The sequence below is a fragment of the Sus scrofa genome, chromosome 1, assembly GCF_054392235.1.
Source record: "Sus scrofa isolate SSC_HxYL_T2T_F1_AM1 chromosome 1, Sscrofa_HxYL_maternal_Yorkshire_Landrace_v2.0, whole genome shotgun sequence".
Lineage (NCBI taxonomy): Eukaryota > Metazoa > Chordata > Mammalia > Artiodactyla > Suidae > Sus > Sus scrofa.
In genome coordinates this window covers 190,114,000-190,128,175 of record NC_139383.1, presented here as the reverse complement: position 1 = coordinate 190,128,175, position 14,176 = coordinate 190,114,000, and positions in this window count along the sequence as shown.

Below are 14,176 nucleotides of genomic sequence, written 5' to 3'. Positions count from 1 at the left end.
AAGCTGCATCTATGATCTAAGCAGCTCACAGCAATACAGGATCCTTTATCCACCGAGCCAGGTCAGAGATTGAACCTTCATCTTTATGGATACTAGTCAGGTTCTTAATCTGTGGAGTCACAAAAGGAACTCCTCAGCAAAGCATTTTTAAAGGCCAGTTGAGGTAGAGGAGTCACAGTCAGCTCAGGCACAATTCTCTGATTGGTTGATGGTGAGATAACAGTGGTGTCACATTATCAATCCTTAGGTGCCAGTGGGCCTGAGGGCTAAGTGCTGCTTCAGGTAGTTAATTCCTTCTATTTGATGGTGGTTTTTGAATCTGTAAAAGAACTCAGGAAATGTGCATCAGATACTGTTATCTAGGTACTTCAGAGAGGAGTTTCAGCAGATGACATGGGGGAGGGGTCTGTCCCTGCAAGGCCTCACAGCATCCTGCTTAGTTTCAAGATATGATTACCAAGAATCAGAGGTAGCTTTTTATGGAATTTGGGTTGTAGGAAGAGGTATAGCCTCATAACTAATTTTATCTTATTTTATTAAAAAATTTTTTACTATAGTTGATTTACATTGTTCTGTCAATTTCTGCTGTACAGCAAAGTGACCCAGTCACATTTATTTGCACTCTTTTTCTTATATTATTTTCCATGATGTTCTCTCACAAGTGATTGGATATAGCTCCCTCTGTCAGGTTCCTCTGTTCCGTGCTCTCTCTCCCTCTGTCCTTGCCTATACACAGCAAGGATTTGGAGGTGCAGGCTGAGAAACACTGTGGTGGAGCCGGGATAGAGGCCCCATGGTCTTGACACGTTGGGATGCAAGTAGGCTGTCTCCCCAGGCAAGAGCGATCAGCTCAGGACAGGAGCAGTTTTGGGTCAAAGGGAGTTTCCCTTTGAACTGACACTACAGTGTGACAGCTCTGACCTGGGCTTTTTTAATGAGCCATTCTGGTCCATCATCCTGAGTGAGTGAGAAATGCTCTTGCTGGTTGCCTTGGAAGTCACAATCTTGACTGTAATCAAGAGTCAGGTAGCAGTGTACAGCAAGTTTTATTTACAACCTTCAGAGAGAGTGGGCTGCCCTGGGGTAGGGACTGGCCCTGGCTACAACTGGGTCTTGCCTTATATCTCTATATTGTGCACCTGTTTAGGGACTTCTATTCTCTTGCCCTATGCCCACCAATTTCCTGTCTCAATCCCCCTCTGCCATGACCTCGGTGTAGGGGTGAGTTTTGATCATCCAATTGGTTCTGGGCGAGGATGCCTTATTTACATGGGGAACAGGTTATGTAGAGGTGGGGTGAGGAATGGGTGACATTCCTTTCTAGCAGGGAGTGAGCAGGCCAGGCTGGTCAAGGTGGCAAAGGGGCATTACAATTTGACATGCCCAGGGGCTTTTGGGTTTAATCTCCTTGAATGGGACTTGAAGACTACAATGCCTGTGCTATACAGCAGGACCTCATTGCTTATCCATTCTGAATGTAATAGTTTGCCTCTATTAACCCCAGACTCCCTGTCCATCCCATTCCCTCCTTCTTCCTCTTGGCAACAACAAACCTGCTCTCCATGTCTGTGATTCTGTTTCTGTTCTGTAGATAGGTTCATTTGTGCCATATTTTATTTACTTATTAATTTTTAAAATTTATTCTTTTGCTTTTCTTTTAGGGCTGCACTAATGGCATATGGAAGTTCCAAGGCTAGGAAGCTACAGCTGCCAGCCTACACGACAGCCACAGCAATGTGGGATCTGAGCCATGTCTGCCACCCACACTATAACTCATGGCAACGCCGGATCCTTAACCCACTGAGCGAGACCAAGATTCAAACCTGCATCCTCATAGATACTAGTCAGATTCATTTCCATTAAGCCACAACGGGAACTCTCCATTTGTGCCATATTTTAGATTCCACATATAAGTGATATCATCTGGTATCTGTCTCTTTCATCTAAGAACTAATTTTAAAAAGAGGTTTCTTTTCTAAAGACCCCTGCCTGCCTCCCCCCTTTTTTGGTGAGGACAAGGGAAGCAAGGTGGCAACAGAAAAATAGCGGGCCTTGGGATCCCAGGGTTCCCCAGGGCCCCCACGGGCCTGTTGGGAGGCCTTGTGTGTGGCTTTCTTGAGACACATTTTGTTGGCCTCATGGAACAGGGGGCAAACAGACAGGCGTGGGAACCAGCCCAAACTGGAGGTGGAAGCCTGCACATCTCCCCTGGTGCAGAAAAGCTATTGTTCTCACAGGCGCCCTGAGCCTTGCATTTACTTCATCTGGTAAAACCCTAAGCCCAGTTATTACAGATGCCCTGTGAGGAAGCCACTCTAAAGACCTGTGTGGGGCCCATTAGCGCCTCAGCGGCAGCTCCCAGTGTGCCTGGGAACAGCAAGACATCATTTCAGTGACTCTAGTCTGTACCCGCAGCGTGAAAGCCATTTTCATCTTGACTTTGCCTCCTCGTGCTTCATTGTATTTTGAGCTGGGTGTTTTTCTGCCATTATTTGGCGATTTTCTTGCAAGGAAGCCATTTTATGAAAAATGCCTGATTATTCCTGCCAGAAAAAAATAATATCTAACAATTTCTTTAAATGACAGTCTTAAAAGTTAGTGTTATTCAGACAAATGCAAATAATTTCGACAATTACTCTGCACTTAATCACCAAATCAGCCCTTCCCCACATCCCCTTCTCTCACTCAGTGTGCAGTAATGGAGTGTTTCAGTGAACTCAACACTGAACAGAGTCTGAGAGGGAAGATATTCGCCCATTTCCAGCATGCCTTGTAAGAAGCCTGATCTGTTTCAGCAGAAACCAGTTGACTGTTAGTGACCCCTGGGAAATATTTATGTTGCTAGGTTCCAACAGCTATTCCATGGATATCACACATTCCTTCTAAGTGATGAGGCTGAGTATCAGACCCTGGGATTGGTAAATCCTGACACAGGTGAACGGAGCCCAGAGGTGGGCTATGTTAGGAAGTCCCAGGCATTGGGAGCTGAATCCTCCCTCCCCGTTTTTATATTATTATTAAAGTATAGTTGATTTACAATGTTGTACCAATTTCTGCTGTATAGCAGAATGAGCCAGTCTTACATATACCTACATTCCTTTTCTCATACCATCCCCCATCATGTTCTATTCCAGGAGGCTGGATTTAGTTCTCTGTGCTACACAGCAGGACAACATTGTCCATCCATTCTAAATGTAATACGTTGCATCTACTAACCCCAAACTCCCACTTCATACCACTATTCCCCCACGCTGCCCCCCAGCAACCACGAGTCTGCTCTCCATGTCAATAAGTCTGTTTCTGTTGTGTAGATAGGTTCACTTGTGCCATATTTTGGATTCCACGTATAAGTGATATCACAGGGTATTTGTCTTTCTCTTTCTGACTTACTTCACTTTGTATGATAATCTCTAGCTGCATCCATGTTGAAGCCTTCCTTTTTAAAGACGAAAAGTCTGACTCTTAATGAGAGCCTCTGAAGGAGCGCAAGTCCTGCATTGCTCACTGAGAGGCTACCTCTGAGAGCAGATCTTGTGCTCATCCGGATGCTCCAACAGCTCTCTGAAAGGGCTAAGTGAATGTTTCTGATCTGCTGATATTCAAGAGGGTAAACCTAATCCTTCTCTGGAACTCAGCTCAGACCTTCACAGGCAGAGTACCGAAGACTAAGTGTTAGAGCAGAAAGTGAAAGAAGAGGCAGGAGGCTGGAGTGCTGAGACTTCAGGTGAGCTTTATTGACCAACAGATTGGCCAGGAGCACTGAGTGAGGAATCATTCTCCTGCACCTTAGGGAGCAGTTAGTTATATAGGAAAGGGGGTAGTTTTTATTTCTAGCACAGGTTTGTTCTTGTGCTGAATCAGTAATCAGGGGCTAGGGGAAGGCAGTCTCCTTAGGAAAGTGGGTATGGTTTTGGGGTAAGGGGTAGAGGGAAGTTGTAACTGAACATTCCATGATGAATGACTGTTTAACTGGTCTCTAGGGCAGCTCATTGTTCTGGGGGTGGGGAGGTTCGGCCTTCTTGATTGTAAGCCTGATCAGAGTTTTGGTGGCACCTAGTAAGTCATGTCCGATTCTCCACCTAAGAGGAGGAATCTTTATTGAGCACCTACTAAAGCAAGGTGTCAAGACTGGTACTTTCTGTGGGTAAGTCTTTCCAGGGATGGGCCATGCGTGTGGTTGTCTTGAATGGTGGGGCCTGTTTCTGGCCCCTGTCTTCTGATGAAAGGGCAGAGTATCTTTGGATGAGTTTGTAGCACCCAGGAATCACTGTGGGTGTGACTAAATGGGGCTCTGGACTGTGAACACTGACTCTGTAGGTAGAAAGATCTCTCAGCAAACCATTTAGTCGGCTAGAAGCCACCCCCGCTCTGCTTTCCACAGGGCTTTTCCCCCAAGTGTGGTCTGCAGATCCACTTGTGTTAGAATCACCTGCTTCTCAAATATTCACCTGTTAATTTGGAAACACTGAGAACAGATCTGAGGAGCTATGTCTGTAATAGATACTCAGATAACTTTTAGGGACACTATAGCTTGAGAACCAATAGCTTAAAAGATGCAATTCTAATTTTTTTTTTTTTGGCCTAAGGTATAGGTTCTTTCACAGCCTGGTCCCAGCTGGGGCTTTACTTTACTCCCTGGGGCTCAGAACTTCTCCAGGTCTCATCCCACTCCTGTATGCTCCTGCTTCTGCCCTTGCTTCCATTTGCCATGCCCTTTCACCTTTCCCTACCGACCAGTTCCTCTCTGTCCTCCTGGACTCTGCCCAAATGTCAGTGTCCTTGTGAAGTCACCCCTGAGTCTGGCAGGAGGACATTCTTACTCCATCCTGTCTTCCTCGGTGGCCCCCTCAGGCTAGACACCTAGAGCAGAGCCTGGATTTCAGCACATCATCCATAGCTCTCAAATCCTACCATGGTAAGAACTACTGACACCACTGATATGAGTATGCTGGAAATATTGCTAAATTGCCAACATAATGATAACTTTTTTTTTGGCAAAGACAATGGAATTGTTCTGTTAGTTTTCATGTTAGTTTCTGCCCATTCCACCTGGGAGCTCAAAAAAATTATGTTTCTGAGAAAAAGGAGGACCTGATGAGACCCGGGCTGGGGTCTCAAGTACTCTTGAAAACAAGGATGATAGGACACATGTCCTGTGTCCTATCTTACCTCAAGCATGACAGGTGGTGATTTATGAGGGGTTTATTGCATCTGTGAGTGTCCAGAATCCATCCCATATGTCACTTTCATGACTAGTTTCATCTAGAACAGAGTTTGTCACAAGAGTCCAAGGATGTAGCTCAAGGGATACTTATACCCTCAAAACTATTTGTGAAATTTTACATGAGCCTTTATGTACATTTTCCTGAGGAAATATCCATTATTTTCATCAGTTATGAAAAGGTCTATTAACCTGAGAATTTAGAAGCATGGTTCTGAAACTCCCCAGTAGTGGAGACTCATTCCTTACAAGTCCTGAGGAGAACGGACTTCAGAGCAGGTTTCTGGGTTCAAATTATGCATTTGTTCATTTACTCACTGTGAGATTTTGGGAAAATTACCTGTCTTCTCTGGGCCTTAGTTTCTTCAACTGTAAAATGGGCTGGTTACTTTACCTACTTCACAGAATTATCGTGAGGATTAAATGAGTCAATGCACATGAGGCATTTAGAACAATGATTATAAGGAGTTCTCTGGTGGTGCAGTGGGTTAAGGATCTGGCATTGTCACTGCAGTGGCTTGGGTCGCAGCTGTGGCATGGGTTTGATCCCTGGCCTAGGAGCTTCCATATGCTGAGGGTATAGCCAAAAACAAAACAAAATAAAACAAAAGAATAGAACAATGACTGTGACACAGAAAGCATTCAATTAAAGTTGACTGTGTTCATGCTATTATTGTTTTTATTTTATTATTACCATCTAGTGTGCCTTTAATATCTGCAAGGCCTTTGTATACCTGCTTACCTTGCAAACCTCTACTTCCTTCTTCCTACCCAACTACTCATTGCGCTATCATTTGGTCTATAAGCTTAGGGACAGAGACTAACTCTTTCCTCTTCCATTGAAATACCCATGATGCTCTTGTATTAACAAGGTTCTTTAATACAGAGTAGAATTCCGATCCATCCCTACCTTCTTACTGCTAATCAATGATGCCCTGAGTTCTTCAGGGCTATTCTCTGCATAAATAATATTTTGCATAATTTTGCATTTTCTGCATAATTCTATTTTGCTGCATAACAATGTGTCAGCTCATTTTTCCCCTTTCTGTGCCCTAGCAAGAAAGAAAGTCATCTGAAATGGCTGGCAATCTCACAAGTGTTTGCTCATTAACATTGCATCTTTGAAACATTCCCCAGGGGTATGCTAATAAACATCAAGCAAAACAACAATAAAGGAAATCAAGGGAGAAAAAAATACACACTAATGCAAAACAGATTTGTAGCTTTCAGTGCTTACCAGTCACTCTGCTGCTCAGCCTTCGAGCTGTTAATTGTATGTAATTATGAAGTGCTGAACTATGAATGGTTCTGACTTGAAGCTGGGAAGACAGAATGAGGCTGTATTCAAATGATGCGTTGATCTGTGAAGAGTAATATGCTATTGACAATCTCAGCTTCCCTTATAGTTTTGTGATTCTTTAGATAATATTTTGGGTTGTGGAGAAACTGCAAGAAAAATGGTGTGGATGAGAGCCAGCGTCTTCCACATTCAGGAGTTTAGGAAATTGCATTAAAATGAGATCTGTTTTCATTAGCTTACACCTCAGGACAGAGGATTTTCATTTTGATAGTTTGGACCTAAATCTTACTGTGAATATTTTGTAGATACTTTTTAAAACAAAGGAGGAGGGTTCTCCCTAGCACCCAAGCTGTAATAAGAAGAACAACTCCAAATGTGAGAGGTTGTGAGGTCTTAGAAGAGGAGGGAGCATATTGAGTTACCCTTCAAATCTGACTTGAATAGTTTTTGTGGTATGGAAGGTTTGGAAATGGCCATGATGGTTTCTCTGGAACTGTAGGTAACTTTGAAAGTAAAGTAGAGCAAGCTAAGTTTCTGGAAAAACAATAATTGCTCTCAGTTTCATTTAGCTGTTGTTTATTATCCTTTCTAAGTCCAGAAAATGCATTCTTTTTTTTTTTTTTCCTTTTTAGGGCTGCACCCATGGCATATGGAAGTTCCCAGGCTAGGGGTCAAATTAGAGCTATAGCTGCTGGCCTACACCACAGCCACAGCAACCCAGGATCCAAGCCGAGTCTGCAACCCACATCACAGTTCATGGTAACACTGGATCATTAACCCACTGTGCAAGTCCAGAGAAGGGATCCGTGTCCTCATGGATACTGGTTGGATTTGTTTCTGCTGAGCCACCACCGGAACTCCCAAGAAAATGCATTCATTAGATCGAATACATTAGAGAATAATTCCTATCATGAAATGACTGAAGTGACTGCAGACTGTCTTGAAGACGCTGCTTTTATGTATTTAACAAGTATTGAGATACTGGGTTCTAGAGTCAGATGTTCAAGAATCTACCACTTACTTACTAACTACATAGCTTTATAGCCTTGGTCAGCCTTCAGTTGCCTCGATCTATAAGAGGGATATGATAATAATATATTTCCTTCCTATTTCACTAAAATGTTCAGAGGCTCAAAAAAGAAATTGCCTGTGAAAGTGGTTCTTTGTCTGTGGTGTTCCATTAGCATCGGCTATTACTATAAACTGATTTCCCCTCTTCCTCAGCTGCATACATTTTCATCCCACTGATAGAACAGCTGTCATTTTTTTTTGTGTGTGCCAGAAGTTGTTAGACATTTAATGTATATAGTCTAAGTCAGTTCTTAGAATGATTTTATGAGACAAGTAACAAGATTTCCCGCCTTTGCAAATGGGGAAATCGAGGCTCAGCAAATTAATTTACTAGAGTCACACAGAAATTGGGGTGGGGCAGGGGACAAGTCTCTATTTATCTGTGTTGTTCAGTTAACAAACTACTGGGAGACCTAAGCTTTTTTTCTTTTTTCTTTTTAGGGCTGCACTTGAGGCATATGGAAGTAACCAGGATAGGGGCTGAATCAGAGCTACAGCTGCTGGCCTACACCACAGCCAAGGCAATGCCAGGTCTGAGCCCCATCTTCAACCTACACCACAGCTCACGGCAATGCCGGATCCTTAACCCTCTGAGTGAGGCCAGGGATCGAATCTATCTCCTCATGGATACTAGTTGGGTTCATTACTGCTGAGCCACAGAGAGAACTCCAGAAGGCATTATTTTAAACACATATTAACTAATATAACCAGCACAATGACTTTATTAGGTACACACTGTCTTTTCTGTGGGGGGATTGCAGGGATATACATATATAATATATATATTTTATATATACATTTTATAACTTTAATATATATTAATAATTTATTATCTAAAATTATATATATTTATATATATAAATTTTATTGGAATATAGTTAACTCATGAGGCTGTGTTAATCTCAGGAGTATAGCAAAGTAAATCAGTTATATACACACATATATCTTTTTCTTTTCAGATTTTTTTCCCATGTAGGTTACTACGTGGTACTGAGTAAATTTCCCTGTGCTATACAGTAGGTCCCAGTTACCTGTCTATTCCATATATATTAGTAGGTACACATGATTATTATCCCTATTTTACACAATGAGGAAACATACGTAGGAGCTTTCATGCACTGCTGGTGGCTTTATCATCTTATTGGGTCATTAGACACTGTGTTCAACAGCCTTAAAAACACTCACCTACTCTAACTCTGTAATTGCACTTGTATGAATTTGTTCTGTGGAAACAAGAGATTCATACAAAAATCTATGTATGGGACTTCTTGTATGGCTCAGTGTGTTAAGAACCTGACTAGTATCCATGAGGATGCAGGCTTGATCCCTGGTCTTACTCAGTGGGTTAAAGCTGTGATGTTTTTCACAGGCTGTGGCATGGTCATGGATGCAGCTCAGATCTGGTGTTGCTGTGGCTGTGATATAGGCTGGCAACTGCAGCTCTTGATTCAACCCCTAGCCTGGGAACTTCCATATGCTGCAGCTGCAGCCCTAAAAAAAAAGACAAAAAAAAAAATCTATGTACAAGAATGTTCTGGTAGTTTTATATAAAATACAAAAAAAAAAGGGACAGTTTAATGCTCCAAGGAGAGAAATTACTAAATAACTCATGGCTTGCTTACCTCTATGATAGAACATAAAACCATTCAAAAATCATGGTTTTAAAGATCATTTAAAGCCATGGGAAAATGTTCACAATTGAATATGAGTTAAAAAAAAGGACTCCGATGGCCTAATGGGTTAAGGATCTGGTGTTGTCACTGCTGTGGCTTGGGTCACTGCTATGGATTGGATTAGGTCCCTGGCATGGGAACTTCTCCATGTTGGAGGTGTGGCCAAAAAAAAAAAAAGGACTCAGAAACCACATGCACGAAACTATTCCAATATTGCTCAATGTTAATATAAACCAAATGCCTGGTGATAACTCTAAGACCTTTATAAGCCACCAGCATTTTTTGCATCATATCAAAATATATAAAACCATCGTTGATCGCTACTCAAATTTTTTAAGTTATGGAAGCATGACATTTTTGGAGGGGCCAGATCTGCTAGTGAGTTTGTTTGTTTGTTTGTTTATTTATTTATTTATTTATTTTTGTCTTTTTGGGCGCCATACCCATGGCATATGGAGGTTCCCAGGCTAGGGGTCCAATTAGAGCTGTAGCCACAAGCCTACACCACAGCCACAGCAATGCCAGATCTGAGCCACATCTGTGGCCCTATATTACAGCTCACGGCAATGCCAGATCCTTATCCCACTGAGTTAAGGCCAGGGATTGAACCTGCATCCTCATGGACACTAGTCAGGTTCGTTAACTGCTGAGCCATGACGGGAACTCCTAATGAGTTATTTTAGGCTTCTTATGCACACCCTGATCCTTTGGTGGTGGGCCTGGAATGGGGACAGATTGTCCCTCTTATTTAGATGACTTGGTGGGGAGGGTGAGAGGCTCAGGAATGAGGAGCTGCCTTCTTGGAGCTGTGGCAGCGGGCTGTGCTTGCTCCTCTTGGCTTTGGCGTGGGCTTGCTGAGTAGACATGAGTAAAATATAGACTCATTTTTTGGTCTTGGGCTTCCAACTGTCATGAGTGCCATGCCTCACTTTAGCTTTGTGGTCCCACATTTGTGGAATCCGTAGAGCTGGCTTGGCTCAGGGAACAAATGAAGAATCCAAGGACTAGAGAAGAGGGTGATGGGCCCAGCATAGCTTGGTGGACCTGGGGCTGGGAGAAGCTTCTTGATTCCTAGACTAGGATACTTTTTATGACATGAAACTGCCTTCCTGGTCCTAAAACAGGAGGAATGAACTTGGCATCCTTTTCTGGGGAAAAACACTACTGTCTATCTTAGGAGAATGCTCAGGTCACTGTGCTATGGTCTGTGTCCTTCCAAAATTCATGTTGAAGTTCTAATGCTCAGTGCGATGGTGTTAGCAGGTGGGCCTTTGGGATGTGATGAGGTCATGACTATGCAGCCATCACGAGTGGCATTAGTATACTTAGAATAGATGACCCACTGAGGAGTATTGCCCCTTCCATCCGGCGAGGACAAAGTCACAAGTCTGCAGTCTCCAACTTGGAAGAGGGGTCTCACCAGAACCTGACCATGCCAGTACCCTGATCTTGGACTTTCCAGCCTATAGAACTGGGAGAAGGAAATTTCTGTTGTTGCTAAAATACCCAGTCTATGGTATTTTGTTGTAGTGGCCTCAGTGGACTAAAGATGCTGGCTCAGTGTTTGAAGGAGTGACGGATGTGTTTTAAAAAATATTGGAGATGGAAGGCAGGAAAGTGTACTTACTTTCCATGGTTTACTTCAATGGGAAGCACTGATTGGAGGTATCTTTAGAGGCACAGTAGTCTCCCTCCACCCCAACCTTATTGGCAGGAAACATGTTTCAAGGATCCCCAGCAGATGTCTGAAACCATGGATCATACCAAAACCTGTACATAATTTTTTTTCCTATACATATGTATCTATGATACAGTTTACAATTATCATACATTATGGCCATAGCTTTTTCAGTTTGAGTTGCAACAGCAAAAATAGCGTGGACTTCTTTTTCCTTCTTCACAATTTCCTGGATAGAAGATGCCTTCTTACTGTAGGTCTTAGCAACCTCAGTATTCAATTTTTTTTCCATTTCTTTTAAAGGTGAGTTGAAAAATTCACCTTTTCACATAAACACTTTGTGGCTCTTTGGCATAATTGAATTGCTGATATCACTCCTTTTGCACCTTAGGGCCATCATTACGTAAAATAAGGGTGACTTGAACACAGGCACTGTGATACTGCAGCAGTTGTCTGATAACCCAGACAGCTTCTAATAACTAATGGGATCTCCTGGACCAAAAGGATGACTCAAGTCCAAGGCAGGAAGATGTGGGATGGTGAGAGATTTCATCATGCTACTCAGAATGGTGTACAATTTAAAACTTGGGAACTTTTGGAGCTCCTGTCATGGTGCAGTGGAAATGAATCCGATTAAGAACCATGAGGTTGTGGGTTCAATCCCTGGCCTCACTCAGTGGGTTAAGATCTGGCATTGCTGTGAGCTGTGGTGTAGGTCACAGATGCAGCTCAGATCTGATGTTGCTGTGGTTGTGGAATAGGCCGGCAGCTGTAGCTCTGATTGGACCCCTACCCTGGGAATTTCCATATGCCACGGGTGCAGCCCTAAAGAGCAAAACAAACAAACAAACAAAAAGAAAAAAACTTGTGAATTTTTTTTTTATTTCTCACATTTTCCATTTAATATTTCCAGACCATGGTTGTCCATGAATAACTGAAATTGCAGAAGGTGAAACTAGGGATAAGCAGCAGGGTTAGGGGGAACTACTGTATAACTGAGGTGATAAGGTAGAATATATCTTTTGGTGTCTTGAAGATCTGGGCTTCATCCTCAGGTTCAGGCTTTACCAACTGTGTGAATTTAGGTCAGATTTTTTTTTTTTTAGTCTTCCTCTAAATGTATGTTTCCTCTTTGTTAAAATAGACTTTGTAATACTGATAGTGTAGATTTCCTGAGTTTGCTAATACAGCAGCAGCTACTTGCATAGTGCTTATTATGTGCTAGGCACTATTTTAAACACCTTACTTCCATGGACTGAAGTAATCTACACAACAATCTTATTCATTACATACTATTATTATCCCCATTTTACAGATGAGGAAACTGAGAACATTGAAGTTATTTGTCCAGAGTTATACCTCTAGGAAGTAGTAGTGCTCAGATCTGAATCTAGGCAATCTGGCTCAGATCGATACTTTAGTTATAGCATCAGATGCCTCAATTCAAATAAATGGTTAATGTAGAACTTCTGGAACATCATTCTCAGTGGGGGTAATCCCAAGAGGGGTAAAAACTGCTTCTTGGAGGATAAAAATGTTTTACACTCTTGTGTATAAAGCACAGATATCCAGTCAGTACATAAACAGATAGAGAGTATATTTGTGGTATTAAACTTTAATGCGGGAGGGGAGGGATTATGAGCACATGTCTAGAAAGGCTCCTTGGGGGGATTGACAATGAAAAAAGAAATAGTGATTCAGTGCAATGCTTGGCATTCCATAAGTGTTTCCTAAATTCTCCTTTCTCTTCCTGTGCCAGTTTAGTTTGAGAGGTGGAAGATGGCCAGGCTGGTGTGTTCCCTAGCCCAGGGAAGTGTTTAGTCTGAGTTAAACGCCAGCTGGCCAGGAGGTAGAGGGCTAATCCAGCCACTTGACTTGTACTGGAGTAGGAAGCAAGGTAAAAGTGAAGGAACTATTGCTGCTCAGAGGCTGTTTTGAATTCACATTTAGCTTAGTTATTAAGCAGAATCTTTAAAAAAATTATGCAAGATTTCAATGTCACAATCAGTCTGCTATTCAGGAATAGATGAATATTCAAACTTAACAAATACATGGGGTAAATAATTTCTGCAGTGAGTATAACATATCTCTTGGGTCCCAGCGATAAATGCAAAACAAGTACAGCTCAACAGAGCATGGAAAAAAATAACCCAGATGAAATCCTATGTATATTTGGAGAAGAAAATTACTTTATCTACATATAATGTCTATTTATGTATAAAGTCTTACCTTTAAAAGAAAAAATTAATACAAAATTAACAGTTAAGTACCATTCCAATTGAAAGATGGGCAGAATACCTAAATATACATTTCTCCAAAAAAGACATATAGGTGGCCAAAAAAACACATGAAAATATGCTCAACATCTCTAATTATTAGAGAAATCCAAAACAAAACTACTATGAGATACCGCCTTACACCAGCCAGAATGGCCATCATCAAAAAGTCTACAAATGATAAATGCTGGAGAGGGTGTGGAGGAAAGGGAACCCTATTACACTGTTGGTGGGATTGTAAATTGGTGTAACCACTGTGGAAAACAGTATGGTGATTCCTCAGAAAACTAAAAGTAGAACTACCATGTGATCCAACAATCCCACTCCTGAGCATCTATCCTTAGAAGACCATAATTTGAAAAGACACATGCACCCCAATGTTCATTGCAGCATTGTTTACAATAGCCAAGACATGGAAGCATCCTAAATGTCTGTTGACAGAGGACTGGATAAAGAAGATGTGGTGTGTGTGTGTGTGTGTGTGTGTGTGTGTGTGTGTGTGTGTGTAGTGGAATATTTACTCAGCCATAAATGTCAACAACATTAATGGACCTGGAAATAATCATACTAAGTGAAGTTAGTCAGACAGTGAAAGACAAACATCAAATGATATCACTTATATGTGGAATCTAAAAAAGGGATATAAATGAACTTATTTTCAGAACAGAGACAGAGTCATGGCCTTTGAAAAACTTATGGTTACCAAAGGGGACAGGTGGGGGGGTGGATTAGGGGTTTGGGATCGACATACGCACACTGAAGTATATGGAATGATTGGCCATTGGGGACTTGCTGTATAGCACAGGGAACCCTACCCGGTATTCTGTGATAATCTATGTGGAGAAAGAATCTGAAAGAGAATGGATGTATGTATATGGATAACTGAATCATTTTGTTGTACAGCAGAAATTATCACAACTTTCTAAATCAACTATATGTCAATAAAACTTTAAAAAA